Here is a 21,452-nt window from a genome sequence, read left to right as displayed (position 1 = left end):
TTTGAGTTGTGACATCGGTGACTTGGGCACCCGTCATCTCGGGTCCTAAGATCTACCTTAAAATTTTGTAATATTTCTGTTCCTAATAATAATATACAACATATTTGTTCTGCGTGTCATCAAAGGAGTCGAATTGGTATTATGCTACATTTATGGATGTGAATAGTCGATTTACTTGGTTGTATCTTCTTAAAAAGAAACCTCAAGCTATTGATTGTTTTATGCATTTTCAGAAGTTTGTTAAAGTGCAATTTCACAGAGAAATCAAGGAATTTCAGAGTGATTGAAGTGGTATTATTGAACATAGCATCATTCATCAGGTCACTTTTCCACACACTTCAGAATAGAATGGTATTATTGAACGAAAGCACCATCATGTGGTTGAGGTTTGTCTTACATAACTTGCTTAGGCTCATTTTCCAATGAAGTCTTGGGGGTATGCTTTTTCTTGTGTTGTTTATTTTGATCAACCACTTACCTACTCTAATTCTCAAAGATCAGTCGCCTTACTCGATTCTTCATGGCATTCATCCTGATTATGCTTATCTTCGGGGTACTTGGGTGTTGTTGTTACTCGTACTTACGACCGTTCAATTGTTACAACTTGGAGTTCAAATCTCAACCATGCACGTTTCTTGGATATAGTTCACAACACAAAAGTTATCAATGTCTTCTTATTAATGGTTGGGTGTTTGTTTAGTGTGGTGTTTGATGTGAACCAATTTTTTTACACCATCAACCAGTGCTAGTTGTTTGCCTTCAAATCCAGGTCGTGTTACCACACGTGTTCCCATGGTATATCCTTGTTCCATACCCAAGCCGTATAGTGTCTCATCATCTCAGTCGGGTACTTAGGTTTCAACATCTCCTGTTGCATGTCTTAGCTAGTCATTAGGGTGTCTCTTGCTTCTTCTTCTTCGGCTACTAGTCCGTTTACAAAGATTGGTGGTATTGCACATGGTGATGGGTCTAGTTCATGTTCGCCTACACCTAAGGTTCTGACTTTTATTATTAATGCTTATGCTATTATTTCACTACTGTTGATTCCTCTAATCAATACTCATTTTATGGTTAGTCGATCGGAAGTAGGTACTTTTAAACCAAAGGTACTGACTGTAGACCTTGATGAACATGAACCTCACAATATTGAGGAGGCTTTGGTTAGTAATGAATGGAGGAAAGCTTCTCAAGATGAATATGATGCCTTGATCAGCAACAATACTTGAACTTTTGTTCCATTACCTTCAGATTGCAAAGCTATTGGTTGTAAGTGGATATTTAAGGTGAAATGGAATCCTGATGGTACTATGGCTCGACGAAAGGGGATATTAGTTGGAAAAAGGTGTTCTCAAACTCCTGGCTGTTACAAAAATGTACTTCGATGGTTAAACCAGCTATGATTCGTACTATTCTTTCCATTGTTGTTACAAAAATGTTGGTAGTTACGTCAAGTAGATATAAAAATGTTTTTTTAAAGGTGACTTAGTTGAAGAGATATACATACAACAACTTCTTAGTTATGTTTAGAAGGACGTTAATGGTTAACAACTTGCTTGTCGATTGAATAAAGCTTTGTATGGGTTATGAAAGGCTCCGAGATAACTCAAAAATTTATTGTTTCCATTGGGTTTGAGATTTCTAAGCTATGTATTGGTTTATGTGGATGATATAATCATTACTGGTAACTCAAAGATATGAGACTTCTTCATTATTCCTTAGGCATTGAAGTTGCTCATCTTGATGGTGATGGGCTACATCTAAGTCAGCAAAAGTATTTGCTTGCTTTGTTATAGTGATTTCGTATGGAGAATGGAAAAGGAGTTCTTGCACCTATGGTTAGTTCTTGTCAGTTGTCCAAACATATGAGAGGCGCACTTGAAAATCTACATGAGTATTGAAGCATTGTTGGGGCATATAATATGTGGTACTCACTCGTCTTGGCATTGCTTATGTTGTCAATCGCATTTGTCAGTTCATGCATGCCCCAACTGATGTTCATTATGTTGCGGCTAAATAGATTTTATGTTATCTTTGTGACACTATTGATTAAGGTATACAAATACAACCTTCTGGCAGGTTATCTTTGGTTTCATTTACTAATGCAAATTGGGGTCTTGATTTTGATGATCGTCGATCCACCGCCATATATTATGTGTTTTTTTGGTGGTAATCATCTCTTTTGGTGTTCTAAAAAGTAGCAGGTTGTGTCTCGATCGATAGCAGAAGCTGAATATAGGAGTATTGTTGCTGATGCTGACCTTACATGGCTTGAGACATTGTTGAGTGAGCTTCGCATGGTTCCGAATGACAAATTTGTTATTTGGTATGACTATTCAAGTGTCATTGCTTTTTGGCTAATCCAATTCTTCATTCGAAATTCAAACATGTTCTATGTTCATTGTTGTTTTGGTACGTTCTTTCAAAGAGTAAGTATTTTGTCATTTTAATATTATAAGTTGGCATTTTATTTTTTATTATATTTGTTATTTTTAACCAATAAATAATGTGAAATAATTTTTTATTTTATCAATTGTAAAATAAATAAAAAATCAAACCAAACAATGCATGTTCATATTCCTAATATAATTAATAACATTATTTGAATATATCCTAAATAATAATAAATGTCATTCTGTAAAAGGCTTATAATATTTCCATTTTTCTTTCCTATGATTTATCAACATAATCCCATATAATATATATTATTTATAACTAAATTTTAACCATAAATTTTGCGTAAATGATTCAAAATGTTCCCGATTTAGTTTCATTTTCATTTGTAATATTTAATGTGTGTATTAATATGATCATTTGATAATTTAAATTGCATTTAATTGTTCTGGAATTATTCGTAACATCTTGTAGTTCGGGTCTGTCAATCGGACTGGATGAGAGGTGTTATATTTTGACTCTTTCAAAATGGTATAAAAGTTTTATTATTTCTAAATGTTTTTTTAGTGAGATTCATATGGGTACTGATATAAATCAATTATACTGAAATATATGCCAAAATTTACAAATTAAAATGAAAGATTGAAAATATTTTATTTCATATTTAGAATTTAATTATATATTAACCAGTTTAAGTAGGACATGGATAGCACTAAAAAGAACATAAGTTTTCCCCCTACTTATTAGTTAAATTGTTCCCATTTAGTTACCCTTAGAATACATTTTAGCATGTTCAGTTTAGTAAATTGCATTTTATAACTCAGTGAATCCTAGCTTATTTTTTCCTTAATTTTGCTATCTTATTGCATTAATTTTGTTGCATGAGCTAATTCTAGATTGCATCCGGAATTGACAACCCAGTCAACAGATGTCTGCAATGTCACTGCATGAGTTAATTCCAGATTGCGTCCAGGATTGTTGTTGCAGTTGACAGCTGTCTGATACGAGCCAACCATGCGTGAGCTGTCCAGTCTGGTGTAACTACCCTATACGAACAAGGACAGAAGAATCATGAGGTAAGGACACCTGTACTGTTAAGGAAAACGTAAAAGGATAGAGTGAGAAGAATGAAGGGAGGATTTTTTGCTGGACCACCATTCTCTTACCCTATTTTGAAGTTTGCAGCCATGGCAGCTTGAGCCTCCTTTGGGTGAGCCAACATGAAAACTGATGCAGATCCACTCTTGACGAGGAGATCTAAGTGCAGAACAAGGGGAAATGGAGAGATTCAATCGAGTAGCCTAGGAATAGTATTCTCCATTCGATTCTTTCTCATTTCTTTGAAAACGCTGGTGATTACTCTATGTTTTCTACTATATAGAAGTACAATGAATGCTTTGTTAAATGTTATCTTATTAAATCTTATTTTTATTGTTTAATCTTGGGGTTTGAATGTTCTAAACACGGAAGTGTTATTGTAGTCACTACCACTGGAAGGTGCAGTGATAGTTTGAGCTAATAAGCATTTCAGCGGAAGTTGAGTAAGGACTAAAGGAATTTAGTCCACTTGTTCTTAATAGTGCCATATTGCCATCATTGAAAGGTGGGGTTAATGTGCATAGCTAAGTCCCAGATTAAATAAAAGAGTGGCATTTGGTAAGATATACATTAAATTTTATTGCATTGACAATCACCTATCTTTTATACATTGTGAGTACTTAGTTTACTACTGAAGATTCATGTTGGAGATCCCAATTTATCCATAGCTTTTTGAGTTATTGCTTTGACAACTATACTCACAATTTACCTCATTTTTATCTAGTTATTGCACTGACATTAATAGAAAAAAGATAACCATCCTTGTGGGATCAATATCTGATAGACTCACATCTACCTATTATACTTACATCGATAGTGTACGCTTGCACATTTTTGTTGTAACGTTTACAGCCGATCAAGTTTTTGGCGATGTTAGCGGGGATGACATTTGTTTGATGTTTATTTTTGTTCTTATGTGTCTTTGTACTTTATTTTCCTTATATAATATTTAGTATTCACTAACTTGTTTTCTCTTTGTTGTTATTTTTCAATTTCATTTTATGTTTTTTATGACCCAAAGAAATTCAGATTTTCTTGCCGACTTTGATCTAGAAATTGAATGAACTGTTCGGAGAAGACTTCAAGAACAAAGAAATATAGATTTACTTGGGGACAATGCAACCATACCCTCGATACAACCTCAAATCGTTCATAACCCATTGTTGCCACAAAATAATCACATCCACAATAGAACTATATGAGATTATGTAGTCCTTGTTTTGGATGATTTACAACCAGGAGTTGTTAGACCAGCAATTCAAGTTGGGAACTTTGAGCTCAAGCCAGTGTTGTTTCAAATGTTGAACTCCAATGGCCAATATGCTGAACTACCATATGAAGATGCGACAGAACATCTTAAATCCTTTTTATTGATCTGTGCTGCCTTTAGTCAACAAGGCGTTCCTAATGATGCCTTAAGGATGCAATTATTTCCCTATTCCTTACAAGGGAGAGCTTGCACTTGGTTTCTTGGGCTACCTGCTGGATCAATTACTTCTTGGAATGCTCTTGCCACACAGTTTGTTTTGCGATTTAACCCACCAATAATGAATGCTTGTATTTAAAATGATATTACTGCTTACCATTAGCTGGATGATAAAAATCTTCACACCACATGGGAACATTATAAATCTTTGTTTTGATGTTATCCCATGCACGACATTCAACCAGAAACACAAATTAAGATTTTTTATAATGGTCTGAATTAACATACAAGGAATCTTGTTGACGCATCAGCCAATGGACCACTGCTGGATTGCACTTACAACAATGCTTTGAGAATTCTTGAGACAGTTGCTCAAAATGATTATCAATATCCCATCTCTCGAGCTGCATAAGCAAAGACTACTCCAGGAGTTATTGAATTGGATGCAATATACGCACTAAGTGCCCAAGTCTCTTCGCTCACAAACATAATTAAAAATATGCAAGGGACGAGTGACGTTGCATTTATACAAGTTTATCAATAATTGGATACGCCTACCTTTTACTGTGAAATTTGTTGTGACAACCATAGTTATGAAGATTGCCTGCAACATGCAGAAAATGCCTGTTATGTCAGTAATATTTGTAACAATTCTTATGGAAACCCTTACAACAACCTGTACACAACCAACAATTTTGGGAACTCAGAATGTTTAACAAAATGTTGCGACAATCAGATATGGGAATACATATACTTAGGGCAACTATAATCTGTGACAAGGGAATTACAATCAACAAGAGAACTACAATCAGCATCCTCAATTGTATCCACAACAAGGTCAAATACAGTCACATCAAATGTAGATACAACCAAAAATGATGAATCTGAATGATCAAGGGTAGCAAAAACAATAGTAGACACGAGCTTCTACTTCTGACCCATTAACTACTCTTGAGGCGTTAATGCGGGAGCATATTACTCGCACAGAAGTTATTTTTTAAGGAAATTCATCTTCCATTCGAGCATTGGAGGCGCAATTTGGATAGCTTGCTTCAAATCTGAATACTCGACCACAAGGCTTCTTACCTAGTGACACCGAAAACCCCAGCCCCAGGGGAAAGATCACTCTAAAGCTATCACTCTTAGGAGTGGTAAACAAACTTGTAACAACCCATTTTTAGTGAAATTAGAACAGTGGTTTCCAGACAACAAATCTAAAGTAAAAAAAATTACTTTATTATTATTTTATGGTCTACAGTAGGATAGTATTATCAAATAAAAAATTCGTTAAGAAAATTTACCGTCTACATGCTTAATTTGTTAAAAAGGACTAAATCACGTAAAGTGCAAAAGTAGAGTTCTAATAGATAAAGGTATTAAATAGCTATTTAAATTTAAAGTGGAAGTCCTTATATGAAAATTAGACCATTTAACTTGATACTGGATGTACATGGCTTGGCAGTTGTGTAATTATTAATGTTTTTAACGGTTAAATTAGTAAAAAGGTAATTATATGTTAAAGTAAATAAAACCAAAGTGAAATATCATCTTTTACTTCTTATTTTCAACCGAAAGTTGAAGAAAAAGGAAACCATTGTTAAGCTAGGGTTCGGCTAGTCCTATTTCTTTGATTGGTAAGTGATTTTTCCCTTTTTTAATGATTTTTATGTTTTCAGGATCGTTGTAACTTAATCTAGCTAGCCTAGGAACTAATTTGTGAAACTGTTAAACTATTAAGGTTTTACCATTGATGAATATATGTGAGTTTTGAAGTTTGATGATAGAATATGAATGGTTTTTGTTAAATAAACAACTTTTGTAAAGGAATTTTTAGTGAAATTGTCAAATAGGGACTAAGTTGAAAAATAGAAAATATTATATGGTAAATTTGTAAATTTGTGAAAAATATGGGCTGCTATTAGTATGTATAGAAATCGACTAAGCTTGGGTAAGGGAAAAATTGCATGAATTTCATTTTCTGAGCGTAGGGACTAAATTGCAAAGAATTAAAAGTACAATGGCAAAATAGTAATTTTGCCAAAATGTGTGTTGGACTAAATTGAATGTGAGTTATATTGAATTGGATTAAATTTATTCGTATAGATCCAGTCAGACCTCGTACGGATTAATCGTCTTTGTATCTACGTATACTCGTCGAGGAAGTTTGTGTAATTAAATTGTGCAATTGTATGTTTTAATTGAATTATATTTATGTGATTTACATTATTTTCATATATGAATACCGATTGCATATCCGATGACATACGATGATTACTGAGTCTCGTTTGAATATTAGGAATTCGTAAGATACAAATGACATGTCATTAGGGTTACCGATTCTCAGCTTGAGAAAGCTTATCGTTATTCAGCTCACATGAGCTTACCGATATTCAGCTCGTAAGAGCATACCAATTCAGAGCTCGTATAAGCATACATGTACAGGAATTGACGGATTACAGTTCAGTACACCTTATGTGTACTACCTGAGTATCCAATGATATTCTAAATGGTTCAACGGGCATAGTTCTATTATGTGGTTATATGAGTTCGATACGAACTACTACAGGTATTTACATGAAATACATGGAAATGATCTTACATGTATATGAAATTTGTATAACGGTTGAGTTCATCCATGTGTATTGGATATTATATGTGCTTTACATGGCTAACATGTTGATGAATATGTGTTTAGCCTTTTGGCCAAATTAAGATGGGATATGCTATGTTTACTTACCTAAATTATGATTAAATGGTAAGTTACATTCTATGTTGTACGAACTTAGTAAGTTTAAATGCTTACTCTGTGTTATTTTTCGTGTTTTATAGTGATTCGAAAGCTCGTTCGGGTTGGAAGCTTGTCGGAGCTATATCACACTATCCATCAGCTCTTTTGGTACTTTTAGTTTGTTACATTTTGGTTGTAATGTCTTGTATAGGTTATTTTCGCTAATGATACCCTATATGATTTGTTATGTTTATAGCCATTTGAGTTGGCTTGTGATTTGATATATTTTGGTATGCATATATGTGGCCTTAACATGGTTAATGATATGTTTGATATGGTTGCATGCTAAAAGGGTAAAATGATAGCTACGTGTACATTTTGTACTTCTGTTTTATGATGTGATTAATTGGTACCTTGTTTTGTAAGGCATATGTGTCTAAATATGATACTTTATGAAATCGATTTGGTACCAAATGGTTGTGTTATGGTAAATAGTTTACATGGTATATTTTGGTAGCTAAGTGATGTGGCAAGAAATGATGCAAAATAGTTTGGTAAATTGTTGGCTTATTTGGTTAAATTGTATACATGAATATACATGTTTACATATTTTTATTTGAGGTGCGTAAGGGAACATTGGTTGTATGTGAAAATAATACATGTTTAAGGCTTGATTTTACTTGTTTTGGATGTTTGCTTATAACTTGTGTATGTGTGCATTTTTAGGTGTAGGTTGATGCCAAATTGGGTGAGAAAAATAGCTTGTAAAATGGCATATTTTTGTCCGCACGGGCAGAGACACGGGCATGTGTCTCAACATTGTGTCAGTGACATGGTCGTGTGCCCCTTATAGCTTTAAAAAGGTTTGCAAGTCAAGCTGTTAAACGACTTAGTACACGGTCTGACACACGGGCATGTGAGGCTACTTCGAAGGGTACAAGACCTAGCACACGGGCGTGTGGCTTGGCCGTGTGAGCAAGTCAGAGAGTTATACGGGCACAGACACAGGCTGAGTGTCCCTATTTCGAATGCCCACACGATCGTCTAACCCTTGCAGCTTTGAAAAGTTTTAGTATTTTCTAAAATATTCTCTGAGTATTCGATTTAGTCTCAACTTGTTTCTAATGCATATTTTGGGCCTCGAGGGCTCGTGTAATGGACAATATGTATGTTTTCTATTGATTTTTGACATGAATATTATATGATATGAAATGTTTGAATTTTCTATCCGTTTCAATTGTAAAATCTGATCATGCTTCGTAACCCTGTTTTAGTGATGCATTAGGTTTAGGGGTGTTACATTTATTGGTATCAGAGCTACAGTTTAGTCGATTCTCGAACTGAACGTAGCATGTATGAGTCTAGCTATACATGCCATTACATAACCTATGATAGTGTGATATCTCCTGATCGTTTTAAAACATGTTTTCATATAACAATGACATCCAACCGTGCTGATTCCGATAAAGTAGAGAGTAATGCTCAAGCCTCCGTTCACGGAGTAGCTTCGAACGGTATGAGGCCTATTTCTGAGGGTCAAGGAGGAGAGGCTAAGGAGGCCTTCTTCCAGGTGATGAATGAGTGGTTCACCGAGTTTGTACAGACGAACCCGGTTGCTCAACAACTTCCACCCCCTTATGTTCCCTAACTGATTCCCGTGATTCCTCAAGGTACAGAAACAATCCGAGTTAGGAAGCCTCCTATTGATAAGATTAGTAAGTACGGGGCTGAAGAATTTCGAGCTACTGCTAAAGATGATCTTGGGAGAGCTAAATTCTGGCTAGAGAATGCCATCAGGGTTCTTGACGAACTATCCTGTTCACCGGTTGAATGTCTTAAGTGTACAATATCTCTACTAAAAGATTCGACTTATCAGTGGTGGAATACATTGACTTCTATAGTGTTGAGAGAACAGGTCACTTGGGAATTCTTTCAAATCGAGTTCTGAAAGAAATATATCAGTCAGAAGTTTCTGGATCAGAAACATAAAGAAATTCTCGAGCTCAAGCAGGGTCGTATGATAGTTTCTGAATATGAAAGGAAATTTTTTTGATTGAGTATGTATGCTCAAGAGTGCATTCCGACCGAGACTGTAATATGTAAGTGGTTTTAAGATGGATTAAACGATGATATAATGTTTTTAGTCAGAATCCTTAAGTTGAAACAATTCGTTGTTTTAGTTGACAGAGCACATAAATCCAAGGAGCTGAGTAAAGAGAAAAGACACGCTAAATTTGAAGCTAGAGATTCGAGAAAGAGATTGACAAGAAACTCATACTAGTCAGCATCGAAGAAATCTAGAGAACATCACTACCATTCTACTACTTCTGTAGGATATTATAATAGAGAGAGAGGTACCCGACGCTCTAGTCCTAAACCTCAGGCTACACCTGTAGCGAGTGTGGGTAGTGTTAGAGATGCCAAACCTGAGTGTAAGCATTGCAATAGACCACATTATGGTGATTGTCGAGTAAAGAGCGGAGTGTGTTTTATATGCGATTCTTTCGACCACTATCTTAGAGATTGCCCAGAGAAATCTGAGTAAGAGAAAGCTTAGACCACAAGACTGAGCAATACTACTGTGAGAGGTAGACCACCTCGTAATCCTGGAAATGTGAGTGGTAGCCGTGGTGTAGCGAAAGACTTTGCTGTAAGATACAAGGCACGAGCACCAGCTAGGGCTTATACTATTTGCGATCGTGAGGATACTTCTGCTCCAGATGTTATTACCGGTACTTTCTCTATTTATGATACTGATGTAACTACTTTGATTATCCGGGATCAACCCATTCGTATGTGTGCACGAATTTAGTGTCTAAGAAGAATTTACCTATTGATTCCACTAAATTCGTGGTTAAAGTATCAAACCCTCTAGGCCAGGATGTGCTAGTTGATAAAGTCTGCAAGACTTGTCCTTTAATGACTTGGAGTTACAATTTTTCGGCTGATTTGACGCTATTACCGTTTGATGAATTCGATGTGATTTTTGGCATAGATTGGCTAAATTTGCACGATGCTGTTGTAAATTGTAGACAAAAGCTAATTGTATTAAAATGTCATAACAGTGAAACGCTTCGTGTTGAATCAGATGATCCGAGTGGGTTACCTATTGTGATATCAGCTATGTCAGCACAAAAACATGTGAGAAAAGGTTGTAATGCTTACCTTGCATATGTATTGGATACTAAAGTGTCTGAATCGAAGCCTTAAACAGTGCCAGTGGTTTGTGAGTTTCCCGATGTGTTTCCAGAGGAGTTACCTGGATTACAGCCGGTCAGAGAGGTTGAGTTTGCTATAGAGCTTATACTAGGAACATCACTGATATCGATAGAATCTTACAGAATGGCTCCTACCGAGTTAAAAAAGTTGAAAAATAGTTGGAAGAGTTGACAGATAGGGGTTTTGCTCGACCTAGTTTTTAACCTTGGGGTGCACCGGTTCTGTTCGTTAAGAAAAAGGACAAATCGATAAGATTATGTATTGACTACCGTCAGCTCAACAAGGTTACGATCAAGAATAAATATCCACTGCCTCAAATTGACGATTTGTTCGATCAGTTGAAAGGTGCCACAGAATTCTCGAAGATTGATCTTCGTTTTGATTACTATCAGCTACAAGTGAAAGATACGAATGTGCCAAAAACTGCATTCAGAACTAGGTACGGACATTATGAATTTCTTTTGATGCCGTTTGGTTTAACTAACACACCTGCAGTATTTATGGATTTGATGAATAGAATCTTCAGACCGTATTTAGATAGATTTGTTGTGGTATTTATTAATGATATTTTGATATATTCCCGAGACAAGACTGAACATGCCAAGCATTTGAGAATTGTTTTACAAACTCTGCGAGATAAATAATTGTTTTTTAAATTTAGCAAATTCGAGTTTTGGCTCCAAGAAGCTAGTTTTTTGGGACATATAGTATCGGCCAAAGGCATCAGAGTTGATCCGAGTAAGATTTTTGCAGTTGGTGACTGAAAACCACCGAGAAATGTATCTGAAGTCAAAAGTTTTCTGGGATTACCTGGTTATTACCGAAGATTCTTCAAAGGGTTCTCTATGGTAGCTACACCGATGCCGCGACTATTACAGAAAGATGTGAAGTTTTAATGGTCAGATAAATGTTAGAAAAGTTTCAATCAGTTGAGAGTACTATTGGCCGAAGCACCAGTTCTGGTTCAGCCTAAATCAGGTAAAGAAATTGTGATTTTTAGCGATGAATCATTGAATGATTTAGGCTGTGTTTTAATACAAGAAGGCAAAGTAATAGCTTATGCTTTTAGACAGTTAAAGCCGCACGAAAAGAACTATCCGACGCATGATTTAGAGTTGGCAACTATCGTGTTTGCATTGAAAATTTGGCGACACCATTTGTTCAGTGAAAAATGTCACATATTTACTGATCACAAGAGTTTAAAGTATTTAATGTCGCAGAAAGATCTGAATTTGAGATAGCGCAATGGCTTGAGTTGTTAAAAGATTATGAGTTAATCATTGATTATCATCCGGGAAAAGCAAACGTAGTTGTTGATGCTTTGAGTAGAATGTCCTTGTTTGCTCTGCGGATGATGAATACCTGACTATCATTATCTGATGATGGCTCGATCTTAGCCGAGTTAAAACCTAAACTGATGTGCTTACAGCAGATGTGTGAAGCTCAAAAATGTGATAGTGACTTGTTAGCTAAACGAGTACAGTGTGAGTCAACTCCTGATTCAAAATTTCAAATAGAACTCGATGATTGTTTACTGTTCAGAGGTAGAGTTTGTGTACCGAATAATTCAGAGATTATACAGAACATTTTACACGATTTGAGATAATAAAATGTATAACGATTTGACCAAATAATCCATAGTGGTAGCTTATCTGTTCATCCGGGAAGCAATAAAATGTATAACGATTTGAGAAATATTTATTGGTGGCTAAGAATGAAACGTGAGATCTCTAATTTTGTATCGAGATTTTTGATATGTTAGCAAGTTAAAGCTGAACATTAGGTACCTTCAGGACTGCTACAGCCAGTGATGATACCGTAGTGGAAATGGGATAGAGTTACTATGGACTTTGTATCAGGGTTACCTCTATCTCTGAAAAAGAAAGATGCCATTTGGATTATCGTTGACCGTTTGAAAAAGTCCACACATTTTATTCCGATCCGTACAGATTTCTCCCTTGATAGATTAGCTGAGTTATATGTTTCTGAGATTGTTAGGTTACACGGAGTGCCAGTCTCCATTATTTCAGATAAAGATCCCCAGTTTACATCATGATTCTGGAGAAATTATAAGAAGCTCTTGGTATGCAGTTGCATTTTAGCACTACATTTCACACTTAGACCGATGATCAGTCCAAGCGAGTAATTCAGATTCTCAAAGGTATGCTTCGATGTTGTGCACTAGAGTTCGAAGGCAACTGGGAGAAATATTTACCATTGGTTGAATTCATGTATAATAATATTTTTTAGTCGAGCTTAAAGATGAAACTGTATGAGGCTCTGTATGGTCATAAATGCCAAACTCAGCTATACTGGACTGAAATTAGTGAGAAAAAGATACACAAGGTTGATTTGATTCGCGAGATTGAGGAAAAAGTGAAAGTAATCCAAGATAGCTTGAAAGCAGCTTCAGATCGTCAGAAATCGTATGCAGATTTGAAACATAAAGTTATAGAGTTCCAAATCAGTGATAGAGTATTCTTGAAATTATCACTCTAGAAGAAAGTTCTTTAATTCGGTCGCAAAGGAAAGTTGAGTCCGTGATTTATTAGGCTGTATGAGGTTACTGAAAGAATCGAACTTGTTGCATATAGATTAGCTTTACCGTCAGAACTTGAAAGAATTCATAATGTTTTTCACGTTTCTATATTACAACAGTACCGATCTAACCCTTCACATGATATCTCTCCAACAGATGTCGAGATTCAACCTGATATGTCGTACAGTGAAAAATTTTTCAGAATTCTGACCCGAGAGGTGAAAGAATTAATAAACAAGAACATAGCTTTAGTAAAAGTTCTCTGGAAATGACACAGAATAGAAGAAGCCACCTAGGAACCTGAGGAATCAATGAGAAAGTAATATCCGAACCACTTTTTGGTGAGATTTTCGGGGACAAAATTCCTTTAGGGGGAGAGTTGTAATAGCCTGTTTTCAGTGAAATTAGAACAGTGGTTTCGAGACCATAAACTCAAAGTTAAAAAATTTATTTTATTATTATTTTATGGTCTAGAGCATGACAGTATATCGAATAAAAATTTCGTTAAGAAATTTTACTGTTTACATGCTTAATTTGATAAAAAGGAGTAAATCGCGTAAACTGCAAAAGTGGAGTTCTAATATCTAAAGGTATTCAATAGCTATAGAACTTTAATCTGGAAGTCCTTATATGGTAATTAGACCATTTAACTTGATAGTGGATGTACATGGCTTGGTAATTGTGTAATTATTAATGTTTTTAAAGGTAAAACTAGTAAAAAGGTAATTATATGTTAAATTAAATAAAACCAAAGTGAAGTATCAACTTTTTCTTCTTATTTTCAACTGAAAGTTGAAGAAAACAGAAACCATTATTGACCTAGGGTTCGGATAGTCCTATTTCTTTGATTGGTAAGTGATTTTTGTCCCGTTTTTATGATTTTTACGTTTTCAGGATCGTTGTAACCTAATCTAGCTAGCTCGGGGACTAATTTGTGAAGCTATTAAACTATTAGGTTTCTAACATTAATGAATATATGTGATTTTTGAAGTTTGATGATAGAATACGATTGGTTATTGTTAGATAAACAACTTTTGAAAAAGAATTTTTAGTGAAATTGTCAAATAGGGACTAAGTTGAAAAATAAAAAATATAATATGGTAAATTTGTGAATTTTTGAAAAGTATGGGCTGCTATTAGTATGCATAGAAATCGTCTAGGCTTGGATAAGGGAAAAATTGCATAAATTTCATTTTCCGAGCCTAGGGACTAAATTACAAGGAAATAAAAGTATAGGGGAAAAAAGGTAAGTTTGCCAAAAATGTGTGTTGGACTAGATTGAATGTGAATTATATTGAATTGGATTAAATTGATTTGTATAGATCCAGTCAGACCTTGTACGGAGTTAGATTGAGGCAAAGAGAAAATCTGGGATTAATTGCCTTTGTATCTATGTATACTTGTCGAGGTAAGTTCGTGTAATTAAATTGTGTAATTATATGCTTTAATTGGATTATATGTATGTGATTTACATTATTTTCATATATGAATACTAATCGCATATTCGATCACGTACGATGATTTTCGAGTTCCGTCTAAACCTTAGGAATTCGTAGGATACAAATGACATGTCATCAGGGTTACGATTCTCAGCTCGAGAGAGCTTACCGATATTTAGCTTGTATGAGTTTACCGTTTACAGCTTGTAAGAGCATACTTATTCAGAGCTCGTATGAGAATACATGTACATGAATTGATGGATTATAGTTCAGTACACCTTGTGTGTGCTACCCGAGTATCCAATGATATTCTAAATGGTTCAATAGGTACAATGTTGTTACACGATTATATGCGTTCAATACGAACTACTACAAATATTTACATGAAATACATGGAAATGATGTTACATGATATATTGATATATTATAGTAGTCATGCATTTTATGTAGCTGTAGGTTTTATTTTGATAGGTATACATTGTCATTGTATTTTCATTTTCATTACATATTCATGTCAGTGCATTGGGGACAGTGTAATCTTTAAGTTTGGGGGAATATATATGGGATTTGGAAATACACCCACATTTAAAATTTTTTTTTTGAAGCACACAAGGTTTATGCACAATTATTCAAAAAATTTTGTTATATTGATGCTTAATTCTTGGATCATGTGAATTGTCAATGAATGAGTTGGATAAATTATACTAAATGTTGTATCTTCAATACATTGATGAATGATTTAGGTTGCATTAGTAATAAATTACTAGTAGCGTTCCTTGAATCTTGAATGAAACTGCCTTTTTTAGCTGCCTATATATATAGATAGTTATAAATAAGACACTCTAAAGTGGGTGTATTGTGGAGTATTAAAAAGGTAACACTCCAATACAAGTGTTAGAAAAATGAACTTGGCCTAAGGCCGTCGCTACATGAGTGTGTGTTGATGCAATTACGTACTCCTTGAGGGTTTGTTGCACTCTATCGTTACTTCCCAGGAACAAGGGTACAATAATGCAATGATATCCTTATTCCGAAAAAAATAATAAATTTATATTATTCTACAATAAACGTTGTTTTGGTAGATAGAATTTGAGGTTTGAAACATGGTGCTGGCATTAATGAATGTGAATATTCTTTCATCTGAATGTGACTCATTCATTGGGATTTTAGGTGATTCAAGTTGCTAGAATGTTCATTTTCCTTACTTAGTAATGTTTTGCTGCCTTACTGGCTTCTGCTTTACTTGAGGACAAGTAAAAATTAAAGTTTGCTGGTGTGTGATAGCACTAAAAAGAACATAAGTTTTCCCCCTACTTATTGGTTAAATTGTTCCCATTTAGTTACCCTTAGAATACATTTTAGCATGTTCAGTTTAGTAAATTGCATTTTATAACTCAGTGAATCCTAGTCTATTTTATACTTAATTTTTCTCTCTTATTGCATCAATGTCACTGAATGAGTTAATTCCAGATTGCGTCTGAAATTGTTGTTGTAGTCGATAGATGTTTGCAATGTCATTGCATGAGTTAATTCCAGATTGCATCTAGAATTGTCACCGCAGTTGACAACTATCTGATAAGAGGCAACCATGTGTGAACTATCCAGTTCGATGAAACTACCCTGTACGAAAAAGACAGAAGAATCCTGAGGGAAGAACACCTGTACTGTTTAGGAAAACATAAAAGGATAACGTGAGAAGAATGAATGGAGGATTTTTTACTAGACCACAATTCTCTTACCCTAGTTTGAAGCTTGTGGCCATGGCAACTTAAGCCTCCTTTGGGTGAGCCAATGTGAAGTCTAATGTAGATCCACTCCTGACAAGGAGATCTAAGTGCAGGACAAGGGGAAATGGAGAGATTCAATCGAGTAGCCTAGGAATAGTATTCTCCATTCTATTCTTTCTCATTTCTTTGAAAACGCTAGTGATTACTCTATATTTTCTACTATATGGAAGTACAATGAATGCTTTGTTAAATGTTATCTTATTAAATCTTATTTTTATTGTTTAATCTTGGGGGTTTGAATGTTCTAAACACGAAAGTGTTATTGCAGTCACTAACACTGGAAGGTGTAGTGACAATTTGAGCTAATAAGCATTTCAACGGAAGTTGAGTAAGGACTACAGGAATTTAGTCCACTTGTTCGTAATAGTGCCATATTGCCATCATCGGAAGGTGAGGTTAATATGCATGGTAAAGTTCCAGATTAAGTAAAAGAGTGACATTTGGTAAGATATACATTAAATTTTATTGCATCGACAATCACCTATCTTTTATACCTTGTGAGTACTTAGTATACTGCTGAAGATTCATGTTGGGGATCCCAGTTTATCTATAGAATACTTTATCTTATTATTTTTATGTTATTGCGTCGACAACTATACTCACAATTTATCTCGTTTCTATCTAGTTATTGAACCGACATTAATAGACAAAAGACAACCAACCATGTGGGATCGATATCTGATAGACTCACATTTGTCTATTATACTTACATCGATAGTGTACGCTTGCACATTTTTGTTGTAACGTTTACAGCCGATTAGACATGAAACAATATTTGTAATTTTTATATTTATTTAAGGGAGTAATTAATATTGAATTTGTTTAAATAGAAACTTGGTGGTATACTTCAAAACTGATTTCTAAAGATAGGTATTATGGATATTGTTTTGATATGATGATTTTAATATGAAATATGCATAAAATTTTATTTATTTATTATTTTTAATGGAAAGAAAATTATATTTAAAGCTTACTTTAGTAAATGAGATCCTATAACATCCCTTTACCTGACCCGATCGTCGGGTTCAAGAAATGGGATGTCACATTCGTTGCTGCAGCTACTACATTCAAATTCACAATCAATCAATCAAACATTCAATCATGTAATCTCCCAAATCCAGCCTAAACATTATGATCGAATCCCGAAGGTTACAACCGAAACGGTCAAGTAAAAACTTCTGGTTGAAAAATCGTTGTTTTGTTCAATTTTCAGAAAATTTAGCGTGGTTGAATAAAGTTTGTTAAAAACACTAGTTTGTTAGGTCATCTATAATTTAGGTTCAATTTATGAGAAGATCGAGTCGTTTGAAAAAACCCTTAGTTGACTTTATCTATAACCTTTTAAAAACCTCATTTTACTGTTAGGCAGTGGAAAAGTTGTTGCATTCAATTTTTTTATAAAATCCATATTTTAAGTTATGTTAGATTTGTTATTAAGTTTGTTCAGTTTTCATCCAAATATTTCATGCATGCAAAATTTCAAATAAAAATCACCCATACCACAGTCGATACTTAATAAATTTTATAATCCAAAAATAAACCAAAATAAATAATTTAAAATTTAAAAATACTTTATTATGAGAAAATTTGAGATGAGACCTTTGTATGCCAAGTTCGATCCTAATCTTACGGGTTATTTGTTAGGAGTAAACTAGGGGGTGAACTTAACAAGCTCAGTGCGAGTATAAGCAAAAATAAGCATACAATCAGTCAATGAGGCATGAAAATAGCATACAATTCATGCAATTTACCATGGCATATCAACATATGTATATGACATGCTCAATGATATAGTGCAATATTCCTACCCATCCATCCGTTAAACACCACGAGTTCCTCAAAACTCGTCGTAGACAAGATTCCAATAGGATGTAATGAGTCGCCAATACTCCACAATACTCCCAGGTGCAGTATAATGACTAACCAATATTGCGGATAAATCGCCAGTACTCCATGGAACTCTTCCATCACCCAATCAATACCCAAACTCATACAATGCAATATGGCATATCAATCATGTAGCATATCATGCTATTTAGTAAAGGTACCAATATCAATGGCATGCTTATCATGCTTTCAGTTTAATAATTTTAGTAGCAGGCTTATCATGCTTCCAGTTTAACAATTTCAGTGGCATGCTTAATCATGCATTCATTAATATTATCATGTCACAAAAATCAGAAAACACATTAAAAGTAATTACGTTTGGCACCCACACAATCATTTCATCTCAATTAAAGCCTTTAAGCATTCGACCACTACCTCTTTTTAGTACTTACCTTAATCGACAACTTTTAATCCACTTGTGACCGTTCGGCCACACACAAATCAACATCTATTTTGGTGCATATAACATTATTAAATATAGTCAATTAAACACCCAAAGGTTAAACCCGCTCCTGATTTACACGAATCTGATGCAGTAACGTAACTGCAACTTCTACAACTTAGATCTAGACAGCTTTAGATTGAATTTTATTTTGATATATAACGAAGACATGAACAAGTTTCGATGTCACTATTGATTCATGATGTTCGGATTAGGTCCTTGAATCAAAATAACACTCAAAAGTTAGTATAGAATGTTTTGCTACGGCACTAGTAACATTCAGCCAAATCATAAAATAAAGGAAAAAGGAAATGAGATAAGATCAGATCGAAAGAAAAACTACTTACTCTATTGGAACAATAGATTTAAAGAACCAAAGAAAAATCCAAGCAGTACAGATGAATTTGGCCAGAGTAATCAATAATTCGGCAAGAAGAAAAGAAGAAGAAAAAGAAGAAGAAGAGAACACAAAGGGGCGACACAAGGGTGAAAAGAAAATAAGGAAAGAAAATGGGAGAAAATGAAGGAAAATTGAGAGAAAATAGAAGGGGATGGGACAAAATTAGGGGAAAAGAAGAGGAAAAAGATGGAAAAAAGCTCAACATAAAAAATAGTTTAACCTCTTTTAAAAAACCGATAACCTTTTGATAATTCAAATAAAGTCTTTGAATATTCGAGTTAATTAGATTTTCCAGTGTTTGAGTCAGACTAAAATTTGAAAATTTGCTAGGGGTGAACGGCACAGGCTTTAAAAAAGAATTTACAAGCAAGGGGAATCAATCTCGAGTCACACAGATGATTTCACTAAAACCTAACCACTAGGTCAATAACTTATTTAAATCTAAACTTATTTCCAATTGCTTAACTTTGAGGCATGTACAAGTAGGAAAGGAGCATAAGAAATGTATTAATAAGATATGCAGCACCAATGGGAATTAAACTTATGACCTCTTGAAGCATTAACAGTTTCTTAACCAACTACTCCACTTCAAGCTTTTTGTCAACCCTTGAGTTTCCAAAAGCACTAAGCAGGCCAAACTACAGACAATGGCCCAAACAACAATAAATAAATTTTCAACACAACAATTTTTCCTGAAAAATTTTAACCCTTGATTGGGGCATGACAAATCATGTCATAATCACATTCACATTATGATGCACAATTAAATTTGAGCTTATTCAAGCTTATGAAAGCTCTTTTGTAAACCAAAACATGAAATAGGACCAAATTGTAGAGTTTTCAAAGTTTCAAACCAAGTATCGATATCTTTATTAGATATTGATACCATTTCTAACCTTGAAGTTTCAAAAAATTAATTTAAATCAAAAGTTATCAATATTAGTCACAAGGTATTGATACTTTTCTATAGGTATCAATACCAAACTCTAGTATCAATATTGTTTTTACATTCTGTTTTGCAAAAGTTTAAAACGAAGTTCAATAATATCAATACTCTGATATAGAGTATCGATACTTTAGTCTGGTATCTATAACATTTAAGGTTCATAATTTTTAAAAAAAAATTGACTAAAAATAGAAAGCATTGATAACTTCACCCATGGTATTAATACCACAGTACCAAATATGTCAAAAAAAAATCATTCCATTTTGGTCTCTTTTCATGCCTAAACCAAAACAAAATCAATTGGTGCCAATACATACACTTAAACCTGCATATAAATAGCTCAAATCATTCCTCAATTTTCTATTCAACCATTTCTCTATCATTTAAACATTCATTCATTCAATTATGCACATAATCACATCTTTTCCAACTTATAAGTTCTCAAACATTCACATTTGTACAATCATTCATTTCCATCACTTTAACCATGCAATTTAACTTCTAAATTGATAATCATATGATGCGTATGTGGCTTTAAATGTTACTAAGCATACACAAACTTATATACAACCTTATAATCATCCAAAATCAAATATTTAGGAAATTTTAAACCAAAATTATCATTCAAAAGTAAACACAACCATTAACTCCTATGTACATGCCACATAACTAAATAAAGTGAATAAAATACTATCAAACCGGTATTGGGATAGTGTGAGCTTCTCGACAATCAATGATCTGTCGTAATTTGATACGTCAAATTAGACTCTTCATCACACTTAAAAAGCTTATCTCAAGCAAATTATGTGTCTTTTCTTTACTTTTGTTGATTTTTAATTTTGTTGTTAATAAATATTTTTGTTAGTTTTATGCCATTTTTAAACCCGAATTGACCAATCCTACCATGGGGAAGCTAACAATGAGATTGAGGTTTAGGGAGTTCATAATGGCCCAAATTGGAAGAAAACATCACTTATAAGGGGGTATTGCGATATTGAGGCATGAAAGTCGTGATATCCCTAATAGTGTTAAAGTGAAGAAAATTGAGGCCAACTATAGATTCTAAGTAATGGGTATCGCGATATCGAGACCCCCTAAGACTCCCAATCTCAAGACTATTATGGATATTGCGATATCATGCCTAACGGTA

This window comes from Gossypium hirsutum, chromosome D02, assembly GCF_007990345.1.
Source record: "Gossypium hirsutum isolate 1008001.06 chromosome D02, Gossypium_hirsutum_v2.1, whole genome shotgun sequence".
Classification (NCBI taxonomy): domain Eukaryota; kingdom Viridiplantae; phylum Streptophyta; class Magnoliopsida; order Malvales; family Malvaceae; genus Gossypium; species Gossypium hirsutum.
Note: the sequence above shows the minus strand (reverse complement) of the source record.